Source organism: Scardinius erythrophthalmus (genome assembly GCF_964197995.2).
Source record: "Scardinius erythrophthalmus genome assembly, chromosome: 3".
Lineage (NCBI taxonomy): Eukaryota > Metazoa > Chordata > Actinopteri > Cypriniformes > Leuciscidae > Scardinius > Scardinius erythrophthalmus.
This window is the reverse complement of record NC_138223.1, coordinates 3,091,132-3,116,243: the sequence shown is the minus strand read 5'-3', so window position 1 is coordinate 3,116,243 and position 25,112 is coordinate 3,091,132. Positions and strand designations below refer to the sequence as shown.

Sequence of the window (25,112 nt, the reverse complement as noted above, 5' to 3'; positions counted from 1 at the left end):
GCGCGTCATTGACAAAATGTGCAACCAGATGTTCGAATAGTTCGAATATTCGTGTGTTTTTTAGAGGGAATATTCGAACGTCATTTTTGAGCAATTTTGACAGCCCTATTCCAAACATCATGGCGACGGATGTTGGTGGGTTTACGTATATCCCAGCCACCACAAAAGCCGTTATCATTAATGGAAGGAGACGTATGTGTGTTAGCCAAGCATTAATGGTAAGGAAAGACCCTTATGGCTGGTGTTTCTCCCTCATATCTGCGTCGAGGTCTTGATTGTGGCATTTATTTGAGGTTTAGAATCCAGTATTCCTGTAATTATTTTGTCTTTTAGGAATTTAATAAAGAACTCTGTCTCGTATTCTGTCCAAACACACCACGTCATCTACGTCAGGTGACCTGTAAATGCGCAAAAACTGTTTCCATTGCAGTTTTGCGAAATGTTTATTTTTCGAATTGCCTGAAAAACCACAGATTTTTGCGATTATATGTGAGTTTTTGCCTAATTGACGTGTTTCCATTAATTCACGCAATTGAAGGGTAATGGAAGCGCGGCTAGTGTGGAGTAAAAGGGTTGGTTAAGTCTAAATGGCACGATAATATCCGAACAAGGCATCGATTTCAAAAAGCCTGGCCAATAAACTGCAAGATTCTGCCAAGTCACCACGTCACCTGCGTTCACAGAGGCCAGAGCTTTGACAGAGAGTTGTAAGCGAGTAGGACGAGGCTGATGAGGGAGGACAGATGGTGTGCAGGTAGGAAGGTGCTGCGGTCTCCTTGTTGTGACCTGCAGAGATTAGCGCTGTCTGTACGCCCCCGCCCTTCCTCACAATGATTAGTGCTTCTGGAGGAGGACGCCTGGCTGAACACCAAAGCCATGCATTCCACAGATGCAATTATCTATTATCACCAAAAAAAAAGTACAATATCAGATCTTACGTCACTGTAGGGAATAGGCTTGCTGCGGTAGTCGGCGACCGTTCTCGATTACATTACTTACATTCCCACCACTGTCGTTTTGCTTTTATTATAGAAATAAAAACCATTTAGTAGCCCTACATTTGGACAACAGATGCTACAATCATAAACTGAACGTGCTCAATATGCAGCACGAGCTGAAAATGATTTGTTGTAGAAACAATTTTCACTAACAATTACAAGCAAATTGCAAGTAATGCATTGAATTAAATGTGACATTTTGAAGTAGAAAACAGCATTTTCTTGTAAAACATACTCCAATAATCTTTTGTTCTTTAGACAGTGTATTCCAATCAAAACTGATTCCAATCAGTACGCGTGTGTAGTGCTCAGTTATGCGTTGAGAACCTGAGAACGCCACCATGATAATGTCACCGGAGCTTTCGAGAGGGTGATCGGCATGTTCTCCTTGATGGCATTTCTTAAAAATGAAAGCTGGGTCATTACATGTCAAATCAATCGAATTTTAGAAACTTAAATTTTTGATTTTGTTAATATTTTTTTCTGAAGACAGACAAACATAAATAGAGATGAAAGCCAAAATATTAAATGTCACAGATGTATATTGACTGAGTAATCCACTATTTTGTAGAGGGGGGTCAAAATGACAATTTTTACCTGAGATTTGGAGTCAAATTACAGGGGGGTAAAAGATGGCAGCATCATTATTTTAATTTTACACAGAGATCGGTATGTCTGTTAGTTAAATATGTTTACTTGGCCATCTTTGTTGCATTATATGCCAACAGTGACTGTTTAAAAAAATGGGGAAAAGCACTTCTTATGTTTTTTGCCCCAAGTTTGCATGCCTGAAGTATTAAAGATATCTTAATATCCTTTTAGATTCTGGTTCTTAGCAACCCTTTCTTTTGGTATCTTCATTTTGAAGACCTTATATGGTTCAATACAAATAGATATGGCGATCTTAATATGGCTCCATGAGTAAATTGCACACAATTTGTGATGAGATTATTTTTAGGTCTACAGACACCACCCCTTTTCGATTGATATTGCATTTGTAAAGAGCTCAAATGGATCGATTGAGGTGCTTCATTTAAGTCAAGTCAAGTCAAGTTTATTTATATAGCGCTTTTCACAATACAGATTGTATCAAAGCAGCTTCACAGTATTAAATTAAAATAATACATCAATTTAAGCCTTTTCAGTCTGATTAAGCCATCAATCTGATTTTAAATAAATTATTTGGGTGCATGTAAATGTAGCTAAAGTTGCCCAATCTATGGCTCATTTGGAGGAGAATTTTTCTAAATAAATGATAAAATAATTTTCCACCCCATTTGTCGCTTTACAACACATGTGAACAACAAGCGTTCCCTAAGCCGGCTAATATAACCTAATAAATTCTGAGTTACTTGTGAGGTACATAACTAGGTTGCTAATTCATGTGTTATTAAGTAGCTAAGCTGGTAATAGAAAGACTGTAGCGGCTTCAATCCCAGAAAGTGCTGAAGCAAGTATCAAACAAGTCTGAGATCCCCTTGAAAAAGAAACGTGACCCCTTGATTAAAGGCATCTGCTAATTAACAAGAAGCCAAAAACCAATGCAAATTACAGATCTTCTGTCTAAAAGATAATGAATCGTCAGAACAATTACATTTACGACTTTAGTTGAGCAGCTCAAAATGACAGTATAACCGGTGAACTGGCATTGGGGGTCACAGGAGTAGGCTTTTCCAAACTGGTTGTGCCATTCAAACAGCCTCTTTTGTTACAATAATAGTGGTTCCAAACCCAGAGGATGAATGTCGGGTAATCCTCCATGGCATCAGATCAGGAATTACATCATAGTGGTCTCCTAATTTGCAGGATGCTGGGTTGTTCCACAATTTTCGGACTTCACTGCATCTAATTAGCCTCCGGTTGACCAAAACGTCATGCATAAAGACATGTGGTTTAATTGATATGATTTTGTTTCCCAAACCAGTTAAGGGCACATCCACTTCTTAAGATTTTAGAAAATACTAAACCCTAACCTTAACCTGGTATAGCACTGGTGGCACATCTTGGTAAATACTGTTTGTCTCGATCAGATCCATACATGACTCTTCTGAACTCCCCTGAAACTGAATCAATGAAGTCTGAATCGTTCTTGACAGATGACTGCGTGACTGTAGTTTGGGGGGACACGCTTTTCTTCATTGTAAAGGTTGTTTACAATGATATGATCATATCATAGAGCAGGCTTAGGACAAAGTCAAGGCGATAGCTGTTTTGGAAAGTAACTCAAGAGCAAAACTAGGCCACGTTTTCTACAGCTGGAAGAATTTTAGATAACTAAAACCACCCTTTATAATCGTGCCAATTAATGTCTTCATAGTCAAGCGTTAAATGTCAAACATTCATTAAAGTCATATGTTTCAGTAATTAGAAAACGCGCTGCCGTCATTCTTGTCCGGCTGAGTGAATATAAAGCGTTTATGGAAGCGTCTTCTGATAAACAATCACAGTAATGTAATCAAAAACTCATATTTTAAAACGATCTACAACTCTGCAAGGCTTGCAATACGATTGAAAAGGGAGCAAACACGAGGGAGACAGACGGTAGTTGCAGTTTGTAAAGCGCTGCAGCCTCGGTTCAATGTGGTCAGCAAAATCGGGTGTGTCATTTGATAATAGCCTTAATGTAAAACTGAATCCCGGTGACCCAAGTTATTATCTTCATAACACCAAGGCTACTTTTATCCCCCAGATCATCGTCTCTAGTTATTTATAGCACTGTGGATGGCAGCCATGCCTGGCTGGTACGGCGCTCTTATCCTCGGGCTGTTTGAAACTGATGTGCAATTTAATTAAGAAGATCATTTAGGCACAGATATGATCTACTTAGCGACTGACGGACATTTGCGCTGTGTTTTCAGAAAATATCCTGCAACTTATCTCGGGGAAAAAAGCTAATTATGACACACTGACTTACCTTTACTTGACCCATTCATGAAAAAAACAACTTTAACTTGCATTTAAAAAACTCCCTCTCTTCTACGGCAAACTTTCGCCTTGACAGGAAGATGTTGGCACAAAGTCTCGGTTCTCTTTAGAAGTGCGCAATACGGCACCCTCGTAATAAAGGGTAATTTGTTCATGAAACACGCCTGGCAGTTGTAAAGAGTTAAAAGGTGCCAGCTAATTACCTTTCCGAGTCTGTTTAAACGTGTTTCTGATCGATTCGGAGGAGAGCTGTTGCTCTCACGGCTTCGGCTAATAAAGAGTCAGTGGCTGCCTAGACTGTTTTCATGGGTTTTTTTAACGGGAAGGGCAGAGTCAGTCTCCCTCTTTAAAAAAAACACGCTCTTCCTCCCAACACGTTTGCCAAATGTTCGACACAAATGCGGCCTTTTCCTGCCACGCCGCAGGTCCTGCTCGTTTAAAGTCTGGATTGCACGTCTAGTAAGACCAGAGGTCTGATCGGGCCAACATGAACGATGCTGGCGTTCAGTAAATTTGCATAAAGCCCTTGCTAATCAGACCGGACTAAAACCATTGGAAAGGTTTGGAATAATTTCCCTGGAATAATTTCAGAAAACAAAAAGCATATTTTAAAGAAAAGCTACTCATGCCTTTGGTTTGACGCCAAATTCACATAAATATAAGCATTACAATCTTAAAACTGCAACAAGAATTCAAAAGGAAAGAAACCGGAAAGATTTGGGATATGGGATAAAGCCCCTGCTAATTAGACAGGACCATCATTTCCTTGCCTTTTCAATTTCAGAAAACAAAACTTTATCTTACAAAGCAAATGCTGCACCAAAACGACCAAACTCTCATGAATCAATCACCCTAACTAACATAAATATAAGCACTTCACTCTTAGAACGGAAATTAACTTCCAGATGTTAAAGAATTCAAAGGGAAAGAAACCGGAAAGACGGGGATACACATGGGATAAAGACTGAGTAACTTACTGACACAACTCAGATTTCCCTCCCTCTCTTTCCACACCCCTGCCCGCATGCAGCATATTGCAGCAAAATTCCTCGTGTTGGGAAAAACAGGAACTTTAAAAGGATATAAGTATCCCTACTCCTCCCACCTTGCTGGGATAAACGAAGCCTCCTTTCTCTTCACGTCGCACTCGCTCCTGCTCAGATTGTGTGCAGCCGGTACAGCAATCAGACTCCTTCACTTCACGCTCTCCCGGTATAAAACGACCACGTGAAGCGTTGTCATTCCCTATGCGAAGCTGTGAGCTGGCGGCCCATGCCGAGACGGGGATTTTCTCTCAGCAACAGCGCAGAAAGGACCAGCGCGTCTGCTCGCTGCTCAACTATCTGGCTGAAACATTTCCAGCCATTCCCACACCCCTCCCCTCCTTTCCTCTCCCGCAACCAACCCATTCCTGCCAGACTGCCTCCGGCAAGAGCCCGCCCATCCGCAAACTAGCCAATAGCATCACGCATTCCCTCTCTGAGGCTCTGTTGTTGGCCGAGATTCCCAGAACTGGCAGGCTGACCTCAGAGCCTCCGATGACAGGCTCCTGAATGCTGATCTTAAAGGTATTCCCCCATTTTTACGCCCTGGCAACAGAGAACTGACATATTCTCCCAAACTTTCCCAAACTATACACTGTGACAGAGATGAATCTCTATTACTGGAAATGCTTTATACACGGCAAGCAAGCAGAAACGAGCACGAGTTAGGCGTGTTGAAGGAATAGTTGAGTTACACTTTAATTCAATAGTCCACTTTAGACATTCTGCAGTAACACTTTATTTTACAGTGTCCTTGTTACATATGTTACATGGACTTACCATAGTAATAACAGTAAATTATGTATAATTACATGCAACTAACCCTCAAACAAACCCTAATCCTACCCTAACCCTATAGTAAGTACATGTAGTTACTTAATATTACTCAGTACTTAAATATATAATTACACTGTAACAATGACACTTTAAAATAAAGTAACCAATTTTCTACTACAAGTATCATTAATTTGCAACTACAAGTCAACTAACTCTCATTAGAGTATAGGGCTGTCAAACGATTAATCGCATCCAAAATAAAAGTTTGTGTTTACATAATTTATGTCTGTGTACGGAGTATAATTATTTTATATATATAAATACACACACATGCATATATATATTTAAGAAAATGTGTTATTTATATATAAAATATTTATATATAATATAAATTATATATAATATAAATATATATACACAGTATATACATGCAAATATTTCTTAAATATATACATGCATGTGTGTGTATTTATATATAGAAAATAATTATACACCGTACACACACATACATGTATTATTTAAAAACAAACTTTTATTTTGGATGCGATTAATCGCGATTAATCGTTTGACAGCCCTATTAGAGTATTAGTAGACTGTTAGGTTAGGGTTAGTAGAATACGTTGACATATAGTTGCAAAGCTAGTGGAATGTTTGTTGGGGAGCATCAAAATAATGTGTTAGCAGATATTAGCATAAGCATAGAGTCTACTAAAACTCTAATGACTTGTGGTAGATATGTTCTGTAGTTGAAAAGTTACTTAGGATGTCTAAACTGGACCATCAAAATAAAGTGTTACCAATAGTTTGAGACTATTGACAAATCGAGACTCTAGTCTGAATGGACTTGACTGCTCTAAAAAAAAAAAAAAACGACAAAAACACAATAAAAAAAAGCATCATAAAAGTATGTCAAAACTTCCATGATCGATCTCTCATTGAAATCCACATTTGATATTTAATATCCATGAGAGCTACTTTTCAGTAGAGCAGCAATAATCGCTTTTAAAAGTTTGCAATCTGGATTCAAACACCCACATGATCTTATTCATAAATGACAACGATTCGTTGCCATGTACCTGAATGAAACCGCTTCACAAACAGTCTTTTCAACCACACAGTATCACTATTTCTGTGTTATAAATATTCAAATTATCACAGAAGTACTGGGATTAAGGTTTATAATTCAGATATAAACACTGATGCCTATGGTAGCGATCAAAATTGAGCAATAAAGTAATTTACTTGACACTTCAAATAACGACAGTATCGATCAAATCGTTACACCAGTAGGTGGCGACAAGTGATTGTTAAAAAAATATATATATTTGTCTTTGAATCATTAATTGAAAAGATTTGCTCAAAATGCTGATTCATCCAGTAAAGCTGGGCATACACTGTGCGATGTCTGTGCGATTTCACACTGAACGTTTAGATTGCATGCGATGTAAAGCCAAATCTCAGGATTTATGTGCTCACACTATACGGTCCGAACGTCGAGCTGCGACTTCACTGCAATTTATGAATTAAATTATTATTAGTATTATTGTATTATTATTATTATTAGGGAAGGCCTAGGCTACTTTTATTATTAAATTGATAGGCTATTATAACTAAATTGCCACGCAATAATTTCATAGCGCATAACCAACGCACTGTGAGGATAATAAAATATTACATAGAAGCTTACTCCTCCTCATTGAAAATTGTCTAAAACATTTAGGTCGATTACAATGAATTATAGGCATATAATTAATTATTAACTGTCTATAATATGTCCGAACACTGCAATAATTCATCAATGAATTATTTATTTCAAAAACATTGTTTAACAAATTAATAAAAGAGGCACGGTGTAGATACTTCGTAGGTGGCTTGGAAGATGTGGGTAATGGTTTGCAATACAAACTGGAGGTAAGTAATTTATAGCTAGTATGCATTACAGAAATAAAGATCTCCCTCTTTTCGTTTTCGTTTTTTTTGCTGCAGATGAAACTTGTTTTCGCACAGTAAGGGAAAAAACACTGAGTTTTAAGGCAATCGGTTCGTAGCCCTGCTTCAACTGTGCGATATAGTCATGATGAGCGACCAAAATTTCTAAAGCCTGGAACACACCAAGCCGACGCCGACGAACTAGCGCTGATGAAAGCCGACTGTGTTGTCGCCTCGCGTCGGTGTAAAAGGCTGCACTTGAACACACCGAGAGAACTACTGCGAATGTTAGCTAGAATGCGCGTTCTGCGCCTGTGTGTAAATGAGACAACTGTCTATTTCTGCAGATAGATTCATCTATATTCGTCATTCAAAAAGGGAAACAGACGCTGCAGATACACAAACTGTAAACTAAGCAGTGCGTCCTTCCCGTTTTGAATATTAATCCTGCTAAACACTTTCTTTATTCCACTCCTCTCGTGTTAATATTGAAATATTCGGCAAGGAACACTCAGGTAAGATGACGTAACATTAAAACAGCGTCTATCTGTACCGTTTTGACTTTGCTCGCTGTTTTGCTATTATTCTCGTGCACTGACTTGTTCACTAAGCTGAACAGCCAATCAGAGTTTCACCGACGGCCTGACAGCGATTCAACATGTCAACAAACCGGGCGAAAATCGCACAGTGTACGCCCGCCTTAATGAAACCAGTGAAATGTTTAAAAGATTTTTTTTTTTAACAATTAATTCAAATTAATTAAAAAATATTTAAATAGACTGCAGCAATTTGTCAGAACCTCTAGTAAATTACATGTTATTTTGTTTAGTTGTCTGTTCAGAATTGTGGCAGAATTGTAATCTGTATTTGAAACACAAAATCATGATTCTCAATTTATACAGAATCGTGCTGCTATAATTTTGTTCGGGGCTACGCATCGCGAACGAGATTAACATTAAATATCATCATTAATTTCACTCTGTTCCTCATGCAAAGGTATCATATGAATTTAAAAGACTTTGATTACAGAGCATTGATTATGTGAACTAACTTTATGGTGCTTTTTTGGAGCTTGACGGGTTCACTTTGATAGCATGGAAAAGAGCAGCATGAACTTTCTGCCAAGTTTCTTCACAGAAGAGAGAAAATAAAACAGGTTTTGCAACGCTATGGGACTGAGTAAATGATGACAAAATCTTCATTTACGAGTGAACTATTCCTTCAAGACGGCTTCAAAGTGTACGTGCCCTCAAGGCAGTGTTTGTGTAATCACGCCGAAGAAAGACTTTGAATCCTCTCGCATGTCTAACACCTCCGTCAAACGCAGCATCTCGGTTTTGTGTCTGTAATATTTAACGTAGGCTATACATACTTATATATATATATGAAGAGTTTGGATGCAAAAGCCTCTAAGTGCCATCTGAAATTTTCTTCTAGAATGATAATTTTTATCAAGCTTGTATATTTAACTTCAGTAATTTCACTTAAATGGCAATGAAGATGACCTATTAATTGTCATTTAAGTGAAATTACTGAACTTAAATATACAAGCTTGATAAAAATTATCATTCTAGAAGAAAATTTCAGATGGCATTTAGAGGCTTTTGCATCTGAACTCTTCATATATATATATATATATATTATACACAAGTGCACTGATTGGAGAGGCTTGTGTTGTTCAATAAATGTTTAACTTAAGCAATTTTCTGTATCACGTCTTATTAACAGTTAGATTTTATGAGATGAAGGAGGGAAAAAAGGAAAATCTGCCAAACAAATCAACCAAAAAAATAAAATAAATCGGCGTCACATATCGGCTGAATCGATTTCTAAATATCGTCCAGAGAAAAAAACATTTCAGTCGACCTCTACCCTCAAGGCAGTGTGTGTGTAGTCACGCCAAAGAAAGACTTTGAATCGTCGAACACCTCCGTCAAACGCAGCATCTCTGCCTGCCTCCAAGGTCTCTGCATCCCCTGGCAACCCATCACTATGACAATGAGCATCGTTACCGTAGGGCGACGAGGACACACACGTCCTCCTCTCTGGCGTCACGTGAGCGATGATGCGGTCGGGTAGAAGTGATGAGTCAGAAGCCGATTCACACTGTTTCCATCCAAATCAATAGAGCAGCTGAAGCCTCCTGCTTTTAGGGGCTCAGGTTCCCGCAGGGGCACTGCAATTATGTGACAGCCAGAGTGCTTTTACAAAAGCAACGTTAAAACAAAGCACTGCTTAAACATCAATGAGGCGAGACACACACACTCGCACTCAACGCAGCTGCCAACTAACCCTGATGACCCTGACAGTCAACTCTGTGTGATTACACTAAACACTCTCACTGGTTTAAAGTGCTTAGTGCTGAAATTGCTCGTTTGGCATTTAGAATCAAGGTTGAAAACCAAAGTATTTAGTCGAATAATAATAATAATGCACAGAAAAGCTTATAAAAATTATTACTGTTTCGTCCAAATTTATCCACCTTATTTTTATGCTTTATTTGCATGTGCAAGACTTCTGATTAATAGGTAAATAACTAGAAGAATAACAAAGTTCAGTGATACTCGTGCTAAAAAAAACAATGTGTTTAGGATTATGATGATGATAATGCATTAAACGTTGGAAAATCAAGCAGCATAAACTATTTTTGTACAGGATAGAAAGTTACAAATAGATGTGTAGAATTAAGCAATGCTATTTTATTCTAAGCGAGTATGAAATTATGGAGTCTGTGCATGCATATTATTTACACTTCTGCGTTGTTTAGTGTCACGTAAATAATTCAGCCCATGATATCATTTCTGATGTGAAATCACAGGATGTTAAGCTTATTATAGATTGAGACATTAAGCCTAAATATTTGATACAAGTTCTAGCTTTTTCCTCATTTATCTGGGCAGCTCTGACTAATAGAGCTATCACCATTTCAAGTTCTCGTGAAGCCGTTTAATGATTACTTTATCAGATGTGTCATGTTGTTAATGTTCTACAGAAATGTAAACCACCTCTGAGCTTCCCGTATCAGACTATAATCGATTCTGTGCAGCATGCCTATTGGAGGTTTGTCTGTGTGCATCTGAAGTATAAACAGTAACATAAATGTACAATACTGCGTGAAGCGTCCTTGCAATTAATTGCTTGCATTTTTGCACAGCATCTACTAAATAAATAAATGGAAATGCAAAGACATCTCATATATCCGTGAGCATTCATTTAATGCAAAGGTTTTTGCATAGGACAGGCCTTATGCAAATTCATCAAACCTCCACTAAATTTACATATCTTTTTTTTTAAGTGTAGCTTTAAACCTGGCTAACATGCATGTCGTCCCAAATTAATGCATTAACAGGCCTATCAATACTTATTTTTAATAGCTTTGCAATGTAAACATTGCATTTTAATTATACTTAGCCTAATACATTTTATTGTGAGACAATTAATAATTTAGCACAATAAGCCACTAAAAATATAACTTTAAAACTTCTTGTAAAACATGTTTTTGACACATTATATGGAGATGCAAAACTAAATTCTGGCTTCTAAAACCCAAGGGTAACTAATTACCCCCATTAGACATCCTCACTGAATAAGAATCATTATCCGTACATTGAACGACTATCATCAGACAGAGGCTTATCATTCACGAAAACAACGAGAAAGGTGCGATACTTGCTGTGAGGGCAAATAAAAATGAGATCATGGAATTAGATTCCTATTTGGGTCATACTTGCATTATGCTTATTGAGATTTAGAAAAGCATCTTAGCATATATCCTCTTCCATATCTCTGTCTCTCAGCACTTTCTCAGGTAGCTCGCCTTTCATTTTGCATGTCTGGACTGAAACTTGAAATACAAAAAAAGATGTTTTTGAAACACAGTGCCATAATAACCTTTCAACATATATCATGATGTTTTTGGGATATGAACCATGTTAGCTACTGCTATTCTTCAACCACATTGAACTTAGCACGTTTCTACATGAATAAGGTCTTCAAAGTATTTATATCCAATACTGTACCATGAAATAAAGGACAGACGCGCAAACAAAAAAATAATACATATATATAGAAAGCGCGTGACATGTAGAGTTCTAGTAGTTGTGTGTTGGTGATGATAATGCACTAGCTGTCGGGCTCTCACGTGCTCTGCGCGCGCACGGGGTGTGGCTCGGGATTTGGGAGCGGTTTCGTGACGGGACTAGTCTTGATGGGTTAACCATATGTCAATCTGTGCATATCAAGCCAGAAATGTTCGAGATTCGCGGGTTATTTATAAACTGACGTCATTACATTCTCCTCACGCAGCGATGACGAGGAAAAAGACCAGTAGGCAAGTCTGAAGTAACGAATATAAACGTCATCTCCGTGTGTGCGTTAAAACACACACAAACTATTCTTCAAGCCGTTATTTCGAAGAGATTATCGAGACGATTATTTCTGATCTTGGTCGATTTATAGCCTTCATAACGAAATGTATGAAGTCATTGTTATAATACATTAAAATACTTTTAAGATATACATGTTTATATTGTTTTTGAAGTTCTCGTATTCAAGTTGTTACATCATTAATCGCGTTTAAAACCCGCATGGCGGTTTATATAAACTGACGTGATAAGATTCAAATTAATTCCCATCACGAAGTAACAGCGATGACGCGGAAAAAGAACCGTTGAAAACTAACGTTAACGATCCTGAAGAATGAGCTGTCAGATTATATTTTTCATCGATTTTAACGTCAAACTCGTTGATTTTACGACGGGGCAGCACGCGGGCGTTTCATGTAACGTAAACATGGAAACTTCTCGCACTTTCATTTTTCCGATCCATTTATTTTTTCGCTCGCCAACAAGGAGACCATACATTACTAAACCCATGTCGACATCACTGAGCGACGAAGCCAGCCAACGTTAGCTAAACACACTCTCTCTCTCTATCTCTCTCTCTCTGCAATGACAAGCACTGTATTGACATTAAACATTTTCTTTCGAAAATAAACAGTCAAATATAGCTTTTCGCTGTTGAAAACGCGTGAATTTAACCTGCTGCTTACCTGGTTACCATGACCTGCCGCTGCTGCTGTTTCTTCTTGACCACAAATCACGCAGACAGCAAAAAGAGCTCGATGGAAACTGCCTTAAATGACTCGTTAAGTCAAAGAAATTAAGGCTTGTTTTCTAACCGAAGCGAACATTCTCGTCGGTCCGCGAGAAACGCGATTTGTCAGGCAACTGGTTTAGATTTTAACGCCGAACTCAAGTTAGTTTACCAAGAAGCTGGTCGTGCAACAAGCTGCTCTGACAGATCGTGGGAGGAGGGACCAAGTCATGTGACTGGAAAGGGGGGAGGAGGGGGGGTGCGTTGCTACTTTTAACAGCAAATATACCTAAAATCTACTTTATATACATATTTTATTCATTATTATATGTTAAAGAATTTTAAAAATCTGTTAACAATGTGTAGCTTATGGAATGTAGTCAGAAAGACGAGTCATATCAGATGTGGTAATGCCCCCCTATTTACAGTCTGAGGTGGTACAGTCCAAATGAATGTCAGGAGCCCTGGGAAGGGCAAGGGTCTGCTTGTTGCCGTGGAAACAACAGTGAATCTCCAGAGGGTACAATGGATGTGGGCTACAGTGCTGTTAAATCAACAAGCTGAAGGCCTGTTGTGCTTCTTAGATGGTGACGATTAGATTCAGATGGCTGAATCCGCTACAGTTAACATGTAAGATAGTGAGTGAGAGCCCTTCGCCCAGAGGCCCCTATGCCCATGCATAATATTATGAAAGTTATTACTTTTAAGATGAAGCCCGCAAGTGCATAATTGAAAAGTAATGACAACAATTGCTGGGAAAAACAGTAAATTATAGACTATGTTGGGACAGGTTTATCTGAGATGGATGCACAATAATAAAATAAAATGTAAAACATTGGTAACACTTTCTTAGTTACACATTACTACATACATACTATAGTAATAACAGCAAATGATATGCATAATTACAAGTAATTAACCCAAAATCAAACCTTAATCGTAACTATAAGTGCATTAATTAATATTACTCTTATTTGACTTATTAGTCAAAGTAAAAAAAATAGTACTTATTTGAATATGCAAAATGTAACTATGTCACCTTAAAATAAAGTGAAACCAAAACATTAAGTGGTGCGGCAATCTCTGTGAATGACTGTACAGAAAAAGAGGAAAAATGTGTACTTAAAATAAATGCAGATATATTCTCTCTGGTTTCTGTTCACGTGTCGGTCAAAAATGACAGAATTTTTTTTTTATCTCAATGAAATGATTGTACTATATTTTAGTTTAATAATGTTTTTTTATTTAATATTTTTGGGTGGATTTAATGGTACTAAATTATATTTATGCTGGAGTTATAATCCATTTATTAACTTTTTTTAGCATAGACCTGAAAAGGAAATTTCCAACTTAAACTGTCATTAATCTTGACTTCAGTTTTGTCTCTTTTTAAAGGGGTGGTTGATTATGATTTCACTTTTCTATCTTTGAGCATAAACAACATCTGCAAAGTTACAACGCTCAAAGTTCAAAGCAAAGGGAGATATTTGCTTTTAAACAAATTGCTTTTTAAGGTCTACAACAAACGGCTGGTAGAGACTACACCACATTCCTCCCGGGTTAGTGACATCACAAACCCTAGAATTTACATAAACCCGCCCCCTGAACACGATTTACAGATTATTAAGACAGAATATGCTAATCAATGACTAGAAGATAACTACACATAAGCTCATAAATTCATCAACTAACCATTCAGAAATGTCCTGTTGCTTCTACATGTTGTCACTTCTTCTTGAGTCTCTCCATCATTGTCCGACTCCGGTTTGAACATAAAAGGCTAAACGTTTTTGAAATTTTCAGTGTGTGTCTGTGTGAGTGCAGCTTTTGAAGCTCCGCCCCCTGTGCCGGGAGCAACAGCTCATTTGCATTTAAAGGGACAGACACAAAACGGTGTGTTTTTTGCTCACCCTCAAAAAGTGACGACTTTAACATGCTAAATAAAAATATCTGTGGGGTATTTTGAGCTAAAACTTCACACACACACTCTGGGGACATCAGAGACTTATTTTACATCTTGTGAAAAGAGCATTATACCACCCCTTTAAAAACAATACTTGGCAGATTATTGCTGAAGTGAAAAGTTTAAAAAAGTGAACTTGAATAAAGCACAACAATCCCATTTTCAATTTTTATATGAAATATATATTTTCCAAATCACGGTTTACTGAGAAAATCAAAGCTGAAAAAGTTGTGCTCCAAATTTGAGGTTGATATCTCAAAAAATTATCTTTTAGTAAGATTTTGTTTGGCCGCAGTACCAAACGCTTCCAAATTGGTCCTAATGGACTGAAGGATAAAATCTTTACCAAGTTTCGTACTATTCCATTGAAGTAAAAAAAAAAAATTGGGGGGTCAAAAATGACTGAACAGCACTAGAGGGTTAAAAGTACATTTAAACACTTAATAAAAAATGGAGCGAGATACTGAAGACTCACATTGTTTGCATTTTTAGTCAAGTTTATTTAGTAATGTTAAATAATTTATTTGATTTGAATAAAAACAGCTAATTTTCATGATACCACAAATGCCCAAACATTTTAAAAGCGTAATCAAACAAGATCTGCCTAAAGTAATCAATGGTAATATCCCATGAGCATAATAGGGAAAACTAATAACCTTAAAATGAACATGGTGACATTGTGTTTTGTTTGGCATTCTCTGTTGGAAAGTGAAAGACTACAGATAGATTTGTTTTCCATCTCATCTCTTTCCACTTGAAATACATTTTTTTCCATCTACATAAATCTAAAAATCCCCCATATAACTGGCCATGACTCAAAGACGAACATGCATGTGACAGCAAGACTTTAATCACTGCAAAGGTTTTGTATTCGATAAAGGACTATGCATGGGAACTGAGAAAGTCATCTAATTTAGAAGAAAAAATCCATAATGATGAATATATCATTCATTAAGACATCTGAACTAAAGAATTGTGATGTATTAGCTCTTGCATGAACCCTTAATTGAGACTTTCTGCTTTGAAATAATTGATGTGCCAACATTTCTATCCCAGAGGAAACTCATTAGGTTGGCAGATCATCAATTAACATTGACGTAAAGGTGACTGAATGGCAGCTTTAAAGAAATAAATTATTGGAAATATGTATTGATGTGTATTACGAGGATGGAGGTTCAGCCCATTGTTGATCTAAACACACTAAATAACCTAATGGACTGAAGGATATTGATCTGATGACGATTAGAGGCTGTTTAGAGCACGTCTTTCTCTACAAGGAGACCTGAATATTCTTCTTGTACGCATTTGTTGCACAGGGACATTCCTAATGATCCGGAACTCACTGATACTATTATTTTCTGCATGCCAAGCGCAAATTAAATTATTAGAAGTCAGAACCCAGTCACCTCATCACCGGCTGCCGGGTTTGGTGCGCTGTGGAAAAATACAGTAAATGTTCACTTTAAAAATGTGGTAACATTTAGATTGTGTTTTTACATTTTTAACATTGTTATGTTGCTGAAAACATCCCTCCAGCGGGAGTTATTCTCTATATCAGTGTCAGTGTTTCTGAACTCCCTGAAACGACTCCATTGTAGTCTTGAGTTTCTTCCAGGAAGGAACACTCACAATATTCCTCATTTAAATAATTAATATGCAGAATAAAGGGGCGGGGCCTGGTTGAGTTAGTTAGTAGTGTGTTGAAATTTGCGGTTATGGAAAGGGGCGGGACATTTCCCAAACACACTTGAAGCGCTCAACCAATCACAACACACTGATCCAGCCAACCAATCAGAGCACAGTGTGCTTTTCAGGAGGAGGGGCTTCATAGAGACAGGAACTAAACAGAGCGTTACTGACAGACTGGGAAGAGAGGAGCCGCAACAATGGAGAATATGAGGAAAATAATCAAGCATGAAAACCTGTTGTAGTAGAGGCTAAAAACAAATCAAGACTGAAAAAGGGAAAAACCTCTTTCTTAAGACGATTTTCATGAATCCAGCAGACTGACAGACTCGGAAGAGAGGAGAAAACAATGTTTTTTGAACATTCATGCATGAAAACGTATTCTAGTAGAGCCCAAAAACTTAAAAAAAACTCAAAAAAGTCCTCTTTAACCAAATGTATTCATGTTAAAAACATTAGGTAAATCTTTGTTGTTAAATTGGCTAAGAAATATCTGGTTATATAATACAGAAATCCATCTCTTCATTATATAGGTTGGGAAATAATCAGCAATATGTTCTCCGCGTGAGAGGATCTTCAATAAACGTCAGTTTTCATGCTCCCAATATTTCACACCCATCCAGTTAGCACATTGTGCCACTGCATTTAGCTAAATATGTCAATGCTTATTTTAAACCGAAGCAACAACAGCTCTGCGATTGTGCAAAAGATCTCAATCAGCATTCCTCAATCCCATAACTGCTGACTTCCTCCCAAACCCTTCCCAGCGTTCACCAGACATCCGCAAACATAAACATCATCACCGCCATCTCCTCCGGGATTAGCTAAGTTACACAAGCGTACACAAGGCAGTTTGCAATGCACACCACTGAATATTGAAAACCATTCGAGAGATTTCCTGGCGAAACATTCCTTCCGTTCACCCAGCGATGGTATGGAGCTGTTGAATGCAGACATTAGTGTGGTTTCTCGCCCTCATGTGAAATAGCATTGTTCGAGGAGGTGCGGAGAGACAAACTGTGGCTTGTTATGTTGAGTAAGAGTCTAAAATGAGATGAGTGCTAATTCCAGACTTGTGCATCATCTCATCATTTTGGCGAAGTGCATCAGACGATCCTCCTTGAATGATCAACAGGACCTGGAATAATATTATGTTGCTAAATTTAAGGTTTGTTAAATTTAAACACGGCACACCAAAACCAATGTAAATATCCATTAGTGAGAGAATCAAAATGTGATGTTGTTGATGTGAGTCAAAGCTTCACTAGCGGTGGTGAGAGATGTAATGAAGGTTCGCTGGTTAAGCTTCTCTGGTGAAATGTCGCCCGTTCATGGCTTTAAGCTTTAAGCTTTAAACGGTCACCACAAACCCCTCAACATCGATTCATAAAAATCCCACAGTATTACACTCCGCGTGTGAATTACATTTCAAACACGGTGACCTTTTAATAGTCTCCCAAAACCTGACGTAAGGGTCCCAGTCGTTGTCCTTTTAAGTGACAGTCACTGCAGTCTAAGCTGTTTATACTTATCCTGTATAGTAAATAAAAGTAAGTGTTTTTAAAAATTAGGCCAAAACATATTCTAAGCAAATATGTGTAGAATGTGCACACAGTCATATAAGCTCAATTCCGTGCATTGTTGTGTTTTGAACTGTAAATAAGGCAACACAAGCATTCATGCATGCACGTGTAAAGAATGTTTCTGGCCTGCAATAAGCAGTTCTCAAAAATAGGTCTAAATCTGCTTACAACCTTATCTGCTGTCCTTTGACTAAAATGTATTTCATATTTATTTCATAGTATTATTAAATTTATTTCATAAATGTATTTATTCATATTAAGCTTAATATGAAAAGTATGCCCTAATATATGCAACCTAGGCTAGAATTTTGAACAGGATGAAGATGTCCAAATTTTTCTTTTTTTGTTTAAATATCTTTTTTTTTTTTTTATTTAGTACGTCGTTAGCAACAGAAGATACTTAAATGTTTCCCGGGAAAACAAATTAAGTTGAATTTATAAAATAAGGTATACCTTGATCTTCAAATCCCCCCCCCCCCCCCCCCTCCTAAATAAAACTTTTTTAACAGTTGTGTTTGAGTCCCTCAATTGTCCTCCGTATGAAAAGATGGATCTCAAAATCATACAGTCACTGCTGGAAAGGGTTCAAATATGCAAAAGATGCTGGAAAACTGAACAAATTGTAGGACCTGGAGGATTTTTCTGAAGAACATTGGGCAGTTGTGGATCATCCAGTTAATGACACACAGTATTAAGAATAAAGGGTATGTAAACTTTTAAGCGGGGTCATTTATATAAATATATTATCTTGTGGACTATGTATAAATATATTTTATGTAAAATATCTTATTCAGGACAGTAGTAAATAATAAAAACATGCATTTTTGCATGATCCCTCTTATTTTGTTAGACATTTTGCAGATTCTGTAAGGTGTATGTAAACTTTTGAGCATTTGCAGAAATGTACGTAGAGGCACATAAATCCAATGTGAGCAAATCAAAGGCGATTGTGGGAAGGAACTAAACACTTTTTATGCGTTTTGGCCATTGATTTTACATGACAATGGCATTTTGGGGGCCTTTAGTCATGTTGCATGATGATGCATGATGATGCATGAAGATGCATGATGATGCATGAAGAAGCATGATGATGCATGAAGATGCATGAAGAAGCATGATGATGCATGAAGAAGCATGATGATGCATGATGATGCATGAAGATGCATGATGATGCATGAAGAAGCATGATGATGCGTGAAGATGCATGATGATGCATGGTGATGCATGAAGATGCATGAAGATGTATGATGATGCATGAAGAAGCATGATGATGCATGAAGAAGCATGAAGATGCATGATGATGCATGAAGATGCGTGATGTTGCATGAAGATGCATGATGTTGGGGTACATGATATCACTGCCTTTAATTTCTGCTTGCAGCTCTATTTATTATTTGATCTCATTTAGTTTTCAAAGGTTTTGGCCTCTCACAGCTGCTAATAATGAAGTCAATATTTCTAACTTGTATCCAAAAGTTTCTCATTTTCATCCGAGTTGTGAGAGGCTGTATGCATTCTGCCCTCCATAACCTCTCATGGCACAGCGAGACCCTGAGCGCCTCCAAGAGAAAAATGGCAGCACTTCACTAGAACTGCAATGTCGACATAAAGCTCTCCAAGGAACTGATGCAGAAAGCGTGACAGACGGCTGAGAGGTTTCAAGAAGCAGAATGGCATTCATTAAAAACTAAATCTGAAAACCATGCCAATATGCAACTCCGTGTTTCTCTGCAATGTATTACTTCTGTTAGCAGTTACACAAAGGACAGAAACTCTCCTGGATGAAGTGCACTATTCAGTGCAGGTTTAATGACCATCATGTGCACTGTGCAGGGCGACTCTCAGGAGACTAACGGATCAATTGAGCCGCAGAAGAGACGAATGGAGAAAGACTCCAGGAAAGCATTAAAGGAATAGTCCAGCCCGTCATCATTTACTCATCCTTGTGTCGTAAAGTACACAACTTCCTTACTTGAGTGAAAGAACAGATACTACTGGTCAAATATTACTCCGTTACAAGTAAAAATTGTAAAGACAGATTTTTACTTAAGTAAAAGTACAGAAGTACTTGTTTTTAAAAGTACTTAAGTATCAAAAGTAAAAAGTAAATGTCAATGCATTGTCTTCTTATTGTTGCATTGTTGTATGTAATACTTACAGTACCTTATGCCTCTGAATCTATGGCTACCCTCATATCATTATCAAATTTATTTCTAGAACACAGTTCCAGTAGTGGGATTGAATGTGAGATTGAATAAGTCACTCAATAACGTCCACAATGGTTTCAGACACCCAAATGGCTGTTCCCTCAAATATTGCCCTATTTAAAGTGTTTTGGCTTTTAGTATGAATATTAAAGCCTTACTGTTATCTATGAGCTGGTGTGCTTAAAAACAATGACAAAATTCGCATTTAGAAGACCAAACCCAACGTTGAAAATTAAAACCAGGTTGATGTCAGAATCCAACATCAGATCGACATTAATCTCCAACATTGGACAGATGTTGTATTGTGGTTGAAAATGAAAATCGGGTTGACGTCAGAAACCAACATCAGTCAAGGTTCTTTCATTTGAAAAGTTGCAACCAAAATCATCCCCTGACTGATGTTACTACTTTCTACTCAAGGACTTTGCCAAAAATGAAGTGGAGTAAAAAGTTCGATATTTGTCTTTCAAATGTAGTGAAGTTCAAGTAACAAGTTTCCAGAAAAAATAATACTCAAGTAAAGTACAGATACTCAACAAGTTAAGTACAGTACTCAAGTAAATGTACTTTGTTACTGTCCACCTCTGCTTTCCAAACCCATATACATGGAGAAATCAAGGAATTTTCATGCAGTTTTTTTTTTTTTACATACAATAACAAGGTGACAAAAAAAAGCACAATAAAAGCATCATTGGATATCTTTTGTCTTCTACAAATAACAGCATACAGATTTGGAAGGACATGTGACTGATAAATGTTTAAACATCTCACTATCTATTTCAGTGCAACTAGTGTGTTGTGAGGATAACTGTATGATAATCATCCTCAAGAGTTTTAGTTTCCCTTTAAGAAGCCAGCGGTAATATGTTGATTGGGGTTTGTGGACTGAAGCCATGTTAATGATGGCTGTATCTGAATCATATATATTGTTTTTTTACATCTGCATGGGGAAACGGCTTGACCTTTGTAATCTAGCTGGCAGCGTTTGAGACAAAACCACTTCTGCAAGTATAAAACTGAAAGATAGAGCTAACCCACGCACACTGACAGCAAACACGCACCCTTAGGGTCGTTTTATCCAAAGAAAGACTACTTTTAATGAGTTGCATCATTTAAATGCACTTGTCTTGCCTCTAACTCTCTTGGTTGCAGTCGTGGACCAAGTCGCTTGAGTAAAGATGTTTCCGTTCCTCTGAATATTTTTTTCTTTTTTAGAGCTGGAGTGACGTGGGATTGACGTCTTTATATCTGTTCTTGCTGCTTTCCATCTTCCATTCTCAGTCTCACAATTCATCCTCTTGACAAGCAAATGAAACTGAGTTTCTACAGTGACTGGTTGCTTCCGTCCTCTCTCACAAGTGGTCATAATTAGCCTATATGCAACATAATACCATATGGGATCATGTGATTCAGATGTATTGATGCAGGAATAGAGATGCTGAGAGATCTACATCTACATCAAAAATATTTTTTTTTTTTATTTTTTTTTATTGTTTTACATATTGTTTAAATACGCATTCACAATTTTGCAACGCAAGTTCAATTTCATGTTGTGTTCTGAAATGTGCCATTGCAGAGTGGGAATTACAGCCTATATTCCCCATTGCGTCTTCTTTTATATTTTATGAATGTCAGAGACAGCTGGATGTTTATCAACCCCCCACCCTCCCCCTTGAGTATAGTTTTTTTTTTTTTTTTTTTTTTGCTTGGTTGTTTGTTCTGGGTTTTTTTACCCCCACAGCAACGCAAGAGCGTAAATTAACTACCAGTTTGTCACATTGGCCATTCGCTGTCTTAAAGGCACAGTACGTAAGTTTCACCGCTAGCGGTCGCTTATTCAAAACAATAACAAAGGCGTAATGTTAGCTTCATTACATCGTGAATGAACGGTGTCTCGTCGTCTTTCACTTCCACAGCCGATGGAAAGCAGTTCATGCTGCAGGTTCATGGATCAGCTAATGTATTAAAGTTTAATTAACGTTGCTGTGGTATGAAGCAGGGCGGGCCAAAATTGTATGCTGCTGTTTTTATTATGATTAGATGCCACAGTCGGCCGCTGTCATTCGTTTCGTTTTGTTGTTTATGCATATTTTACGATTAAAGTTACGTTTAACGTTCACCCCCTTCTACATTCAACCCCTTACCCTGAACTTGAACTTTGGTATAGTTATGTTTGATAACTTAAATTCACATTATTTTATTTCATTCTAATGAAACAACTGCAAGTGCTGATACAGGTCAGTTTATTTGACAAATTAAAATTGTGCGGAAACGCTGCGCAGGTTTACTTGGTCAAAACAATAATAGTAAAAATACATTTGAGTGTGTTGAGAGTTATGTTATAACGTGGCTAATATGAGACACTTGTTGCACATTGTATGCTAGATCGATATTTGAATACTTATAAAAGCTGGGTGACTTGTGTTTGCTAAATGTCATGATTTTAAATCAGTGAATGGTGGAAAACTTGCTGTATTACTGTTACTTCAAATAAAGCTCTTTCTGATTATGCTGTTAGACACTTGACAAATAGGCCTAGTGTTGTCTGATTTACTTTTTGGGTATAAACATGTTGCTCGTGGTAAATCAAGAAAATGAGAGATTCAAACCAGAAGACTAACTGTTAACTATCAGTTTTCTGTCAGTAAAGGTATCCAAACAGTTGCTCGCCGGTCTAATAAAACATAATTATTAAAGCATCTTTGGTGTTTCTTGAGGGTAACATGGACACAACGTCATTTGACAGGCGACGCAATGACACAGGGCATTGCACGGTTAAAGTAGAAGATTTCTCTGGATTTAAACATTGTTGGAAACATTTGGGATAATATAAGTCAAGAAAAAAATATAACGCTGGTGTAGTGGTTTTTGGATATTTTTATCACATATTGTGCCTTTAAGCAAGTAGCCTCGTTCTGCCCTCAATATGAGCAATAGATAGTGAATTCCTGACTTTAAAAACACCACTAATAAAATAATTGTGCCTGAAAAGATATTACATGAAACCATTTATATTGTGATTTGAAAGTAATTTCCCGATTACCCTCTTTGTGCAATTTCCCTCTAAATAAAAGTAGTTAGTAGCAAATGAGCAATAATACAAAAGAATAAAAGCATTTAATCGCAAAACCATAAAGACGTTTATTAAGAGAGCAGCTCATATTCATCATGCAGAAGTAAATCGTCTTTGAATGTGCGAGACTTCCAATTCATTAGCAATTATAGGTAAATACATAACTAGATGTTTAACAAAGTGGTGTGCTATACGAGCCAGAGCTTTTATGATTATGATAACACATTAAAATAATGTGATAATAAATACCAATTTGCAATATCAAGCAACATACAGACTATTTTTGTAGGTAAAATAAAAATGGCCTCGCAAATTCAAGCTAAGAATGGCTCTTATGTTGAAAATATGTTTTTTGAGGTGTGTGATGATGTTTAAAGAGAGGTGGTCAATGAAATGAAATCCAGGTAATAGAAATATATATATATATATATATAAAACTAGAGCAGCTGTGTGAATGAAGAAGAGAAACAGAAAGGAAATGAACAATCAGCAGGGCAGGTTCTGTCAATAGATCCGTCGATTACATCGATCGAGTGCATTTAACCCCTGCTTCTCCTCCCTGGAGTATTACGCACTTCCATTTGCTGATGGATTGAAGGATTTCCCGCCACTGCCGATGACCTGTCTGACCTGGATTAAGACTTAACAGACGATGCGATATTACAGAATTGTTGAGCATCACAGGTGGGAATCATTAGACGGGTTGCAGACAGCAGGGTTAAACAATGGCAAATGCAAACAATAAGTTTTCGAATATATATATCAAATATTGCATGACTCCATAAAACAAATCACAGTTTACACAGAACTACATCCAAATGCACAGACCACCCTTGACACACTTATGCAACTGAGTTGTGAAAACAACCCATTGGTTACGAGGTAATCAGTGCATTCCTGTCAGTTCAGAGGTCAATCCAAAAAGACTTGCAAAATTCATGAGGTTCAGATATGAATCTGTATACAAACGTTGTGTTTGTTTGTGCATGCATGCAGATGAGATGTAATTCCTGAGATGAGAACTTGAGTGTGTTTAATGCCTGTCCAGTGCAGGCTCACTACAGTGTCTTAAGGCTCCATCGCTCTGAAATATTAATGCATCTTCTGCAGATCCCAATGATCACCATCATGAGAGGAGAAGACACTGCAGGAGCTCGGACACACTCGGATCTGCATACCACAGCTGAACGCATGCTTGGAGAGCATCAAACCCATTCAGCTTCAGCAAATCGAATCAGCTTTATTCAGTTCAAAACTGAACTTTTTGTATTATTAGTGTATTAGGGTAAAATTAAGGTTAAATCGCTGGTATACACATCAACTGAGCATTGTTTAAACACCACAGCGTTCATCCCTTTATGACCACAGTGCGGAAGGATAAAAGGAGGAGTGACGACAGAACAATAGAGATAGATAGATAGATAGATAGATAGATAGATAGATAGATAGATAGATAGATAGATAGATAGATAGATAGATAGATAGATAGATAAAATGACTGATAGATAGATACTGTAGATAGATAGATAGATAGATAGATAGATAGATAGATAGATAGATAGATAGATAGATAGATAGATAGATAGATAGATAGAACAAAATAATGATAGACAGATAGATAGATAGATAGATAGATAGATAGATAGATAGATAGATAGATAGATAGATAGATAGATAGATAGATAGATAGATAGATAGATAGATAGAAAAAATGACTGATAGATAGATACTGTAGATAGATAGATAGATAGATAGATAGATAGATAGATAGATAGATAGATAGATAGATAGATAGATAGATAGATAGATAGATAGATAGATAGATAGATAGATA

The 25,112-nt window shown here is 37.2% G+C and overlaps 1 protein-coding gene across 11 annotated transcripts in view; it reads right to left on the bottom strand.

The window, feature by feature from the left end:
• The window catches only part of mbnl2 (muscleblind-like splicing regulator 2), an 81,901-nt gene extending 68,917 nt beyond the window's left edge, over window positions 1-12,984 (bottom strand). For 4 of the 11 annotated variants that reach the window (XM_081362508.1, XM_081362502.1, XM_081362504.1 and 1 more), the window contains exon 1: window positions 12,723-12,984. The gene's annotated coding sequence lies outside the window, so the exon portion shown is untranslated. Of the gene's footprint in view, window positions 1-5,028; window positions 5,318-12,722 lie in introns of those variants that run through there. The other 7 variants (XM_081362507.1, XM_081362499.1, XM_081362503.1 and 4 more) reach the window with 3 other exon arrangements.
• Between the last annotated feature and the right edge of the window lie 12,128 nt (window positions 12,985-25,112).